The 12,965-nt window shown below is 52.5% G+C and overlaps 1 protein-coding gene across 4 annotated transcripts in view; it reads left to right on the top strand.

Annotated features, from left to right (window-relative positions):
• Nucleotides 1-12,965, top strand: part of LZTS3 (leucine zipper tumor suppressor family member 3) — a 46,616-nt gene that overhangs the window by 15,065 nt on the left and 18,586 nt on the right. For 2 of the 4 annotated variants that reach the window (XM_088056459.1, XM_088056461.1), the window contains exon 2: nucleotides 10,184-10,496. The exons of 1 other annotated variant lie outside the window; for it this stretch is intronic. The gene's annotated coding sequence lies outside the window, so the exon portion shown is untranslated. Of the gene's footprint in view, nucleotides 1-10,183; nucleotides 10,507-12,965 lie in introns of all 4 variants that reach the window. One more of the 4 variants, XM_088056460.1, reaches the window with a different exon arrangement.

A 12,965-nucleotide genomic window follows, 5' to 3' on the forward strand; every position in this document is an offset into this window, starting at 1 on the left:
TCAAACACTGAACATCAACTGCATGCCACGGCAGGGAGCTCTCCAGGCCACCAACCACTGCCTGAGGAAGGGGTTTTGTCCTTTTCTCTTTTATTTTCACCTTCATCTGCTTCCTGATATTTGTTTTTTTTGCTGAAAAACTGAAAAAAGGAGACAGCTCCACATCTGTGTGTCATTTGGCCATGTCTCTGGATCTGTCTGAAGCGCTGCCCCAAAGCCACCGACGCTCCTGCAGAGCCTCCTGGGAATGTCTGAACAATTTGTCAGCACAGATTCATTTAAAAAAAACCCCAAAACTACCGAGGAGAAATTCTGGGAATACTCCTGGTGTCTGCACAGGCAGCTCCTGTCAGCAGCACAGGTGAGATGAACGGCGTGGGATTGCTCCCAGCTCAGACAAATTAATCAGGATGCTGTGGCGGGGTGAGTTCTGTCCCAAATATATGAAGTGCAAGCTTGTAACATGTGCCAAGCTCCTCTGGAGCTTGTTTCACAAGTGCTTCCCATTTTACATGCACGCCTGAGGAATTCTGCTTCCCCCAGCTCAAGGTAGGGATGAGAGGAAAAGAGAGTGGAGAGAGCAGGTGGTGCTGCAGCCTTCTCCTCCGGCAAATCCTTGCACAAAGCAATCCAGGAAGCTCTGCCTGCATTTCAGGATGGATGGGCAGCCCCGTTGGGAATTCCCACTGGGAATTGCTGCGCTCCTCTGGAAACATAAAATCACAGAATGGTGGAGGTTGGAAGGAGCCTCTGAAGGCCATCAACCATCAACCTGAAAGCCATTAACCCAGCACGCCCATGTTCACCATGAAACCACCCGAACCATGCAGGAGCTCGTTGTCTCTCCTGCAAATCATGGACACAGCTGCTCTCCCTTTCTCCCTGCTCCCACACCACCCTTCTCCACCTCTCTCCTTCCCACATGGAACGATGTGCCCAGGGCTGTGCCATTCCCCTATCCCTGGGACACTGCTGCTGAAGAGGGAAAATTTCCAAAGAAGAGGGTTTTGGGTTTTTTTTTTTTTGAGCACTGGGATGGAAGCAGTGAAAACCAGCCACAAGCAGGGTTAGGGCAGAAGGGCAAGGCCAGCAGCTTTATGTCCCCAAAAGTGCATAAACCCCACATTCTGGGGAGCCCTGAGGTGCTCTGCAAAGCTCAGGTGAGCAACAAAACTCACAAAATCCTGCACCTAAAGGGGCTAAAAGAGCTGCAGAGGGACTTAGGGTGTGGGGGAATGGCTTCAAACTGCCAGAGGGCAGGGTTAGATGGGATGTGGGGAAGAAATTGTTCCCTGTGAGGTTGGTGAGGCCCTGGTGTGGCTTACTCAGAGAAGCTGTGGCTGCCACAACTCTGGAAGTGCCCAAGGCCAGGTTGGATGGGGTTTGGGGCAATCTGGGATGGTGGAAAGTGTCCCTGCCCATGGTTTTAAGGTCCCTTCCCAAACCATCCTGTGACTCAGTTGTGATGATGATCTTCAGGATGTCTGGGACAATGCAGAAAGGTTTTATACCAGTCACAGGGTGTTGTAGAAAAGCACAGCAGGGCCGGAGATACCGTAGAGACTCAGTAGAGACACCGTGGATTTTTTTTCCATGCTTGCTTTCTGCCTCTGGGTTTCCTCTCCTGGAATGACCATTTCTGATCACTGACACACCCAGAGGCTCTGGAGATTGGTCGTGAACAGGAGCAAAGTGGTCCTTTTGGGCAGGTCTCACCTCGTGCCCCCTGGGTGGGTTATTCACTCCTCACAGGTTTTGTTAGATCTGGCTCTAATGACAGCTCTGCTGAGCTTTGGAGTCCTCCTCTCTCCCCATCCTCCAGTTCTCTGCGTCTTCCGAGTGGAAATAACACAAAACTGAGAAACAGGGAGGAGTTGTCACCACCCTACTCCACGAGGCCGGGATAGAGAGGATGTTTTTCCACTTGAGGATGGTTTATCCAAGCTGCACACACACGCTCTCACACTCACATGCTCTCACACACACAACACAACCATTTTCTCACCAAGCCCTCGGGATTTTGTCACTCCCTCCCACTCTCCTGATCGTGCACAGCCCCATTTTCCAGCTGAAGCCGTTGCTGGAGGAGCTTCTTTGGAGGAGATGTGGATAAATCTCCTCAGTGTTCTGTTTGCAGCAGAGCTGCTGGTGCTTTCCAGGGTTCCTAGGCTGGTTATGAGCAAATGGAAAACAGAAGGAAAACAAATCCCTGCCTCATTCATCCTCCCATCCATCCCTGCCCTTGTCGTGTCCCCAGTTTATCCTGTGGCCATCTCCAGCCTCACATGAAAAGCCCTCCATCAAACCAAGACTTTTGCAGCCTCTGCTTCCATTTCAAAGCCTCTTTTTTTCCTTTTGCCAAGGATCTGGAGGGATGGGAGAAGCATTCAAAGCCCAGAGTTGGTTCTGAAGTCCGAGCAAAAGGGGTTTGTTTTATATGACAGAGCAGAGAGCCCAGGAACCGGTGAGGGCAACACCTCCCTGCAAATCAGGTCATTTATTTAGCGAGGGAAAAAAGCCTTCCCAAGGTTCAGAGCATCAGGGCAGAAATCAAAGAGCATTTGAAGGAGGAGGGAAAGCCAAGCCCTGGCTTTGCCATTCCTGCCCTCCCACTGGATCCCCACGGCCCGGCAGGCACCGAGGCAGACCGGGAAAATATTTCACTCTTTACACACCACTTGAAACCCTCAGAGCCGCCCCTTCCAGGGGGACTGGGGTCAGCTGCCACACTAAACTCCAAATATTTTCCTTGCTGGCAAATGAAAAAAAAAACTCCGTGTGTCTGTGCCTGGCTCCATAGCCAACGTACACGGAATGATAAAGCCCCTGGCACACATCTTGCAAGAGCTAATTATAGAATTTGGAAGCCAACGTGATAATATTTTCTTTAGATGTGTGGTGCAGATGTAATTACTTCTCCGGAGATGCCAGCCGCAGATGACGCAGGATGCCCTTATGTAATCACCTTTATTATGCAGCTATGGAAATTTTCCCTCCCTGGCCCATCCCCTCGACTCCTTCCTTTCATTCCTTGCCCTAAACTCTCTTGTGGCTCGTTCAGAGGTGATGGGGTGAGGTCCACAGGCCAGCTGGGAGCACAGGGGCATCTCCAGGGAAATGCCATTCCTGGGTTTCCCCACCCAACATCCCTCCGTGAAGGAGCAGAAGGAGTTGGTGGCTGTGCCTTGGCAGGGCTGGGAAAAGGCCCCTCCTCACCTGGTGGACTGGAAGGGGATCACATTGGATCCATGTTTCCCCATCCCTGGCATCTCCTGTGGCTTCAGGAGCCGACTGCTCCATCCTCCTGCTGTGGATGCATGGAGTCCCCTCCCAGAAATGGGCTGGGGGATGCTGAGGGTGCAAGAAAACTGCAGAGGAAAGCTGGTTTGTCCCTGCATGGTGAAGGTTTGGTGAGCCACAAACGCCTGAGCTGCTCCAAAGGTTGCCCCAGAGTGCAGGAGGATCTCCCAGGTGATCCACAAAGTCATTCCTGGCAGAGCAAAATCACAGCATGATCACAGCCAAAAATGCTTCCAACACAAGAGGGATTTTTGCCTGTGGATCCCTTCGAGTTTTTCCATTTTGCCTGTGGATCCTCTCTGAGTTTTTCCATTTTGCTTGTGGATCCCTTCTGAGCTTTTCCATTTTGCCTGTGGATCCTCTCTGAGCTTTTCCATTTTGTCACTTCGAAGTCTCTCTGTCCCACTGCTCACAGGCCACTGAGAGGAGGTGTCCAGGTATCTCCAGGACAGAGGCACCACCAGTGCTGCTCAGGGCGGGACAAAATCCCCTGGCATGACCAGTAAAACCCTGTCTTGGCCACAAATATTCAGGAAAAGGGTTGGTGAGCAGTCTGGAGGCATCACCCTGTCCAGGCAGAACGTATTTTGGATGTGCACCTCTGTGCCCCAACCCTCTTCCATCCCTCTTCCTGGCCAAACCTGGATCCTTCCTTGCTGTTTTTTAGGATTAACGTGTGATGCAGAGGGGTGATTTCTAGTTCTGGGCCATCCTGATGCCACCAAAGTTACAAATCTGGGTTGTGAAGACTTTTCCTTCTTTTTTTTTCCTGCATGGCATCCCAGCCAGGGCATGGATGAGCCTGGAGATGAGCAAGGCTGGGGAGCAGAGCTCGGGGAGTTGGGAAATGGAGGAATTGACCACACAGCCTAAAGAAAAGGAAGCCAGGGAGATGGTGGCTGGAGCAGAACTGGAGACAAAACCATTGGTTCAGCCACTGGGGAAACTGGTTTCCAGTCATGGGTCAGCGCCGGTGACTGCAAAGGAATTTGTCCTCAGGGCAGGGAATACCCACATTCCTCCGAGGACAAAGAGCCTTGGGGGAGGCAGTACCTGGGGGAGGTGTTTGTAGCTGCTCAGGTCATTCATTAACTTCGAATTCCAAATTCCCAGGAGTCCAGGGCCGTCAGATGGTCATGGATTCAGGTGGCACTTCAGCCCATGCCCATTTCCAGTCGGCCAAATCCCTCTCTGTGGCCCATGGACTGTGTCAGCTGGGTCCTTGTGGCCTGCAAAGGGAACTGCCAACCTTCCATCCTACCCAGGGATGCTCCAGGCTTCCTGCTCCGTGTTCCACTGCCCCTCCAGAAGATCTTTCCCAAGACTTGAGGATTCTCATGCTTCTGCTTCTGCTGAAGCTGCTCAGCCACCAATTCTTCCCCAGAGCAGAGATTGGCCAGAATGGAGATGGAGATGGAGATGGAGATGATGGAGATGAGATGGAGATGATGGAGATGATGGAGATGATGGAGATGGAGATGGAGATGATGGAGATGGAGATGATGGAGATGAGACGAGATGAGATGAGATGAGATGGAGATGGAAATGGAGATGGAGATGATGGAGATGAGATGGAGATGATGGAGATGAGATGAGATGGAGATGAGATGAGATGGAGATGGAGATGGAGATGGAGATGGAGATGGAGATGATGGAGATGATGGAGATGGAGATGGAGATGGAGATGATGGAGATGAGATGAGATGGAGATGAGATGAGATGGAGATGGAGATGGAGATGGAGATGATGGAGATGAGATGAGATGGAGATGAGATGAGATGGAGATGGAGATGGAGATGGAGATGGAGATGATGGAGATGAGATGGAGATGATGGAGATGATGGAGATGATGGAGATGGATGGGACAACAAAACCACACACAACTTAGTCCTGAGCCTGATGTTCCTCCCTGGGAAAAAAACGTCCCACCCTGAGCCGAGGGGGCTGAAACAAATCCCTAATTCCTGATATGGACAGAAGGAGTGCTTCCAAAGAGGATCCTTGAACACCTGGTGGTTTCAGTGGAAATCTGGCCCTCCTGGCTGCAAGCTGGATTGCTCCAATTTGTTTTAACTAGGCCTGGCCTGATGCTTTGGGACTGTGAATGGGAGCTTTGTTTCATTCATTCTGGGTAATCACCCAAGGATGCTTAAGGAATGGTTTTAAACTAAAAGATGAGAGATTTAGACTAATTATCAGAAAGAAATTCTTCCCTGTGAGGGTGGGCAGGCCCTGGCACAGGGTGCCCAGGGAAGCTGTGGCTGCCCCTGGATTCCTGGAAGTGTCCAAGGCCAGGTTGGATTTGGCTTGGAGCCACCTGGGACAGTGGAATGTGTCCCTGCCCATGGCAGGGGGTTGGAACTGGGTGAGCTTTAAGCTCCTTTCCAATCCAAACCATTCCATGATGATTCTACAGTTCCACGATTCTCTGGTCTAGACATGATTTGGGAAAGCTGATAATTCACATCCTCCCCCCCAGGCAGCTCAGATCTGACCCAAATCCCATGGCCAGCACAGCCAGCACACACTCAGGGCTCTCAGCACCCACAGGTGGAGATGCAGGAGCCTCTCCTGATTTACGGGAAGACCTGGCCCGTGCACCAGGCTGTGGCTTGCCAGCACTGCAAGGCTTTGTCTGCCCTGTGCTGGTACAGGAGGAGACAGCTTATACCAGCAGGGATGTTTTTTTTCCAGAATAGGAAACCATCCCTCTGGATGACACAAACCAGAGTCTTTTGGCTTGTTTGTGCTGGCTCAAGCTGAGCAGGCAGATGTCATGGACTGGAGATGGAAAATGTTCCCCGTTGCAGCAGCTGGCATCAACCCAGCTTTTGGGGTGAACCCAGCCTCAGGACCCCCTGCCTCAGGATCCCCTGTGACAGCTTGGAGAAGGTCCTCTCCCACCCCCAGCTCCCTGTGGGTATGAAGAGGTCTCACACAGGCTCAAATTCCACTTAATGAGCAGGAAAAGCCTCTCCCAGCATTTTAACTTCCAGACCAGCAGCATGTCCCTGTGCTGGTGATCCCCCAGGTGCAGAGAAGGTTTGTTTTATCACATAACCAAGTTTTTTCCTCGCACAAACAAACTCTGGGTGTCATCCTGACATTTCTGCTGGGAGCTCAGCCACAGAGCCTGCTCAGACTGCTGGCTGCTGGGGATTTTATCAGCTTTCCCAGCAGAAAGGTTGGATTTCCTGGCATGGTGGAGTCATGCTCCTCTACCAGCCCCATCCTGCACGTTTGGCTGTGGTCCCTGTGATCCCTGCAGGGATCACTCACAACAAATTAGGCAAGGCAGCATCTCTCCAGAAACACAGGGAAACCCTTGGGTGTCACAGAAACCCTTGGGTGTCACAGAAAACTGGGTCTTTCCTCAGAAAACCAGTCTGGAATTCTCTGCTTTAATAACAGAGAGTGGGGAAGAGCTCCAGACAGAGCCTGGTGAAGAGATTCTGCAGGAATCTGGTTCCAGTGTCCAGCCCTGTGGATGTCAAGCACTTACAGGCACAGTCCGTTCACAGCTGAGGTCTGAGCTGGGTTTAAATTCTTGTGGTGCTGGTTGGAAATCTCTGGAGGCCTCCAGCACAAATTCAGAACTGTCCTCATCACCAGACCAGGCTGGCCTTGACATTGCCCAGCCAAAGCACTCAGATATCCTGGGATGGAGATGCCACTTCATTCACAGCCTCAAAGTGTGTTCAGCAGCCAGGGTACCCTTATTTAGGGCTTTTTTCTGCTCCTCAAGGCTTTGAAAATGATCTTTCCTCTAAATAAAGGAGTCTGGGTGGAGAGAGGAGGGAGGCTCTTGCTCACACTGGGATGTCTGGTACCAAAAAGCAGCTCCCAAGAGCTTTCAAGGAAGAAATCCCAGTGCAGGGAGCTGCTGTCTCTGCTCCCATTCCCATCTCCAGTTCTGCCCTGCTGCATGCCTGAGCACATCAGTGCTCTCCACCCGTGTTCCCTGGGGAATGTCCCAGGCCACTGATGCTCCTTCAGACCTCACTGCAGCTGATGTTTTCCTCCTTCTCTGATCAGTGCAGAAAACTCTGAGCCAATCCTGCAGGTGCAGTCCAGGGATGTCAGAGAGCTTGGGGATCTTGAAATGAAAGGGCTCCAAGAGAATGGAAATCACCCTGCCAGGGGGTGCCACTCCTGCGAGGAAAAGGGAAAAAAACCCTGAAGGACATGGGAACAAATAGTTTGGATTTTGGAGGAGTAAATTTTTCCTTTCTTCAAGAGGAAGGTGGCTTTGGGTGGATGTTCAGAGCCTCAGCCCCAAGACAGAGTGATGCCATCGTGGCTGGGTAGGGAAGGCTTTTTGGGGGGGTAAACCCAACCCTGTAGTCCCAGGCTGGAGGTCACCTCGGGAGGTTGGGTCTGGGTGACACAGTTTGGCCATGGACACCCAAAAAGGGCAAAGCAGAGAAGGATAAACCCCACAAAGGGCTGAGACCAAGTGCTGGTGGTTGTGTCCTGTGGGGACAGGGAAACACGGTGGCCTGGGAGCAGCTGGCTGTGCAGGAGCCCTGCCACAAAGGGGTGCTGGGTGAGAACTGGGCGGCTCTGTTGGCTCTCAGAGGTGATGGAGGGGCTTTGCTGGAGGTGAGCTGGGGGGACAGAGAGGTTCCTGGCTCAGCCACCCCAGCCCTGGGCTAGAAACGGGAGCTGGGGGTTCAAAAGTTTACACCCCACCTGAGAGCACCAGGAGCACGGGTTATCCTGGATTCTCCAGCCTTCTCCAAAGTCTCTCCTATCATGATTTATTCATCTGTGGGAAGTGCTAAGACATAACTCAGCTCCCAAAGGGAGCACGAGCACGGCCTCCACCAGCTGCAGTGTCAGGAAACTGCCTGGCTCCTGTGAGATCTGCGCCTGCTGCAGCTCCCTGGCGGGCAGCCACAGGCTCCTGTGCTCCAACAGCTTCCCCAAATCCCACTGCTGGGAAGGGTCCACGTCCAGCAGAGCTCCTGAGCCACCTCTGGTCATTGCCAGAGCACTGCCAGGGATGGAGAGGGCTCTCTGTCTGCCTGGCTACTTCCAAGGTGCACACACATCCCAAAACCAGCCTATTGGTCGGAATTCTCTGCTTCTGGTGCTTAAGGGCAAAATTAAGAGCTTGAATCTCCACAGGAATGCATTTTGGTATAATTTACACCTTCCCCGTGCACCCCAGCAATGTGTTTTGCCCTGGTTTAAACGCACATTAACCCATATTTGATTATTTTGGCATTATTGCTGTTTTACTGCTCTCGCTGTTATTTGCCCACCAACACCGGCTCCGTTTGCGACTCCTTTGATCCCCAGACATCCTGCCAATAGAAAATTCACTTGAGCAAATGTGCCTAAATTAGTGGTAGCTTTGTGTGGCTTTATTTCCCTCCCTCCAGGACTGCAAATAATCCAGAGTAAGTGCTGAGGCTGGATGGCGCCCGAGGGGAGCCTGATTGCTCTCCTGCCGCAGCGCTGGCAGCCGGGAAAGTGGGAAAAAGGAGCTCTGGGCCTCCTGTGGCATCAGGGCTCTGCTTTGAGTGATGGGACGGAAGGAGGGCAGCATCCAGCTCCGGCTTTCGGCCAGCTGGATGGAGCTTGGAGCAAGCTGGGATAGTGGAAAGTGTCCCTGCCCACGGCAGGGGTTGGAATGAGATGGGGTTTAAAGTCCCTTCCAACCCAAACCATTCCATGATTCCGTGGATGCATCATCCCATTCATCCCATCCATCCAATTCTCTGCCCTTCTGCGAGAACTCTTCACAGCCTTTCATTCACACAGCTGGGAAACATCCCCAGAAGGATGGGGAGTTGAGAAGGAGCCCCTGGTAGAAAGATCCCAAAATAACTGTTTGAGTTAAAATGAGCTGTTTTAAGCAATCCCCACTTGAAAAAAAAAAGCCAAATTTGTTGGACCCCAAAGTTCCACTTGAAAAAAGCCCAGTTGTTAGAGCCTTAAATCTCTATTTGTACCAAAACAAACCCCTAGACCATAAAATCCCCTTTTGAAAAACAAACAAACAAAAACCATGCAGTCAGACCCCAAATCCCTATTTGAGGAAAACCCAGCTGCCAGACCCCAAAATCCCCTTTCAGCCAAAATAAGTTGCCTGATCCCAAAATCTCCATTTGAGCAAAACCAAACCATCAGATCCCAAAATTCCCTATTTGAAAAATAACCCAAACCCCAGCTTTCTGATCCTAAAATCCCCATTTGAGCAAACTGAATCTCAAATCCTTCATTTGAGAAAAACCAAGTTTGGAGAGTCTGAAATTTCCTATTTGAGCAGAAAAGTATTAAAACAAAATAACCCAACAGTCAGATCCCAAAATTCCAGTTGAGCAAAACAAGCTGTGGGACCCTCAAAACTTTCTCTGTGCAAAACCAACCTGTCAGACCCCAAAATTCCCATTTGAAGAAAAACACACGGTCTGATCCCAAACTCCCTGTTTGAGATAAAACAAACCTCTGAACCCCAAATCCCTATCTGAGCAAACCCCAAAACCTTCCAGATCCACAAATCCCTATCTAAGCAAACCCCAAAACCTTTCCAGATCCACAAATCCCTATTTGAGCAAACCCCAAAACCTTTCCAGATCCACAAATCCCTATCTGAGCAAACCCCAAAACCTTCCAGATCCACAAATCCCTATTTGAGCAAACCCCAAAACTTTCCAGATCCACAAATCCCTATTTGAGCAAACCCCAAAACTTTCCAGATCCACAAATCCCTATTTGAGCAAACCCCAAAACCTTCCAGATCCACAAATCCCTATTTGAGCAAACCCCACAGCCTCCCAAATCCACAAATCCCTATTTGTGCAAAGCCATCAGACCCCCAAAATCCCATCTGAAAATACAAAAAAGGCAAACTCCAAATCCTTTTTTTTTTCAGGAAAAGCCAGCGTCTGACTCCAAAAATCCCATTTAAACTAAAACAAACCATCAGCCCCAAATTTCCCTTTGAGGAAGACGGAGCCATCCCTTCCCAAAATCCCTGCCGGACACGGGCACAAAGAGTTAAATCTCCTGCGGGCTCCGTGGCCAATCCCACCGAGCCAAGGGCAGCCCTTGGCCCCAGCCCAGCAGCAGGTTGCTCTCCGCAGGTATTAATTTGGACTTTTTCCCGGGATACCACGCAGGGAAACAATGAATTTCGGGGTCGGCGGAGGATGGGGAGCTGCAGGATGCACCCCTGGGCTGCCCAGGTAAATCCCGGTGGGTGCCGGCTTTTTTTGCGGGATCTTTCCTTTCCTCTCCTTCCCCCTCTCGCCGGGTGCCTTTGTCTGGGGCCGGGCAGGGGGAGAGAAGGGTTTTCGGTGGATTAGTGCAGCGCTGAGCTGCTGGGACCCTTTGCAGGTGATTTTTTTGGGGGGGACACCGGGCTGCTAGCGGGTCGGAGCAGAGATGGGGTGCGCGGAGCCCAGGCTGGGGAAAGCTGTGATTTCCCCCTTTCCAAACCCCTCTGGATCCATCTGGAACCCCCCCAGCACCGAGACCTCGCACCCCAGCGGATTTTAGGGCATCACTCCGGTTCGGCAGCGCTGATTCCGGCGGTGGGGACGAGCCACCATGGGGGTTTGCTCCAAGCGCGGTGTCCGGGGAGGAGCGGGCGCTTCCAGGGCTGGCTCCGCGCCCAAGAAATTCCTCGGGGCGAGTTAATGATAAATCCCGGCCGGGCTGGTGGCGTGGGTGGCGGGTGGCAGGCGGTGCAGAGTCCCCTCCTTGTCCTTCCTGTGGGGACAGAGGTTTGGGGATGGCAGAGCCAGGCAGGGCTCGTGGGGACGGCTCCTTGGGACTGCTCTGGGGGTAATGGCTCATCCCAAAGGGCAGGATCAGCATCCCCCCCAAAACATCCCGCTCAGGGCAGGGGTTTAAATCGTGCAGAGGGGTCTGGTGACAAAGAGGTTGGGTCTGGTGACAAAGAGGGGGGGTCCCCCTGGCATTTGGGGCCATGGAGCTGGGCTGGAGCAGGGGGTCACATTGGGATCCCTGAGATTTGGGATGTGGGGATGCGTGAGGATGCTCAGGGAGATGCTGGAGAGCCAGGCAAGGGATGTAGCTCCCTGCTGGGACACTTTCAGTGGTGACCAGGAGCTTCCTCATATCCCCTGAGCTGGGGAGTCCCACAGACTCAGCTGCCAGCACCTCCAGCCACCTTTCCAAAGGATTTTCAGTGGATTCATGCTGGGCTGAGCCAGTGGAACCCTCTCCAGGTGCTTTTTAGGAATGGGCTGTGTTTGCACCAGGGGTCAGAGCAGAGATGGGATGCACAGAGATGGATTGTTTAGGGTGGGGAAATCCCACCCTGAATCCCACTGGCAGCCCCTTAACAAGGGGAAACTGAGGCACACAGGGCTGGGATGACACCGAGCAGTCCAGCCCACTGCAGGGGACATGCCAGACCCTCAGGGTCACAGCCAGCACTGAGGCTGCTCCATCAGACTGTCCATTCCCTGTACTGAGGGAATCCAGGGAGTTTTCCCTGTGCCACCAAAACTGGTGCTTTTCTGGGCAGAGGTTGCCACCAGGACCTCCCTGGGGACAGTGACACAGCTGGCCCTGAGTATCTTCTGGGGGCAGTCACAGGGGTCACAGATGAACCCTTCCTAGTGGACACACGGGATTTGGGATGGCAGTTTGGGCTGAGCTTGAAACCATCCTGTCCTGCTGCCCCTTGGGATAAGGCAGGTCATGGAAAATCCTTCCTATCTGCCCTCATCCTGGAGGATGCCAGCCCAGATCCAAACCCAGGGCTCTGAGAGCAGATGGGGGAAAAGGGGAAACATCCCCCTGAGGATGAGGACTGTGGCCAGGGAAATGCTGGTGCATATCCAGTGTGGCTTGCAAAGAACTCCATGGCAGGATAATTCCTGTTGGAAAGGTCCCTGGGAGCTCTCCAGGACATCTTGCTGCTGGTGGGCCCTGCCATTCAGGGCTCAAAAACCCCCAAGGATGAGGCAAAAACAGCATCCCTGGGACTGTACAAATGTACCTTGTCACACCTCCGTGTCACCTGCCAAGGTTTCTCTGGGGCTTTTCCCACCTTGCTGCAGCCTCCAGAATAATTCTGATTTCTTCCCTTACTGGAACAGTTCAAGATTGGCATGGCCTGCCAGATACTTGGCTTTTAATTCCACTCTGCCTGCTTCTTCAGATCCAGAAAATCCTGTGGATTAAAACTGGGAACTCCCAGGGATGAGGAGCTGGGATGGAGGAGGTGGGTTTGGGACAGGTGGAGCAGCTTGTTTGGGATGAGCAGTAGCCACACCCAGACTGATTTACTGATTATTTTACTGTCAGTGAGGGGTTTCCAGGAAGCTGTGGTGAGGTGTCCATTCCAGGAACACCCTCAGGGAGCTGAGAGGGGAGGAAGGACAAGCAGCAGGGCACAGAGCCAAGGCCATGTGCTCCACAGTGCAGATCGTGGCTGTGCTTTGCCACGATTCCCACTCCTGCCACATCCTGGGGGATGGGGACAGGGTGGCAGTGGACTGTGTCCCTGAACCACAGCGACCAACTGAGGGAGGAAAACTGATAGCAGAGTGGGAGGATTGGCCAGGGAAGGTGGAGCAGGCTGCACTGTTCGGGCTTTGTCGGGGAGAACAATGGGGCCTTTATTGGGGAAGGGAGGTGGAGAGGCTGGCAGGGACAGTTTGGTGCACGGAGAGTTCCTC

Source organism: Pseudopodoces humilis, chromosome 6 (genome assembly GCF_049639895.1).
Source record: "Pseudopodoces humilis isolate 2021_Gansu_Grassland_sample_001 chromosome 6, ASM4963989v1, whole genome shotgun sequence".
Classification (NCBI taxonomy): Eukaryota; Metazoa; Chordata; class Aves; order Passeriformes; family Paridae; genus Pseudopodoces; species Pseudopodoces humilis.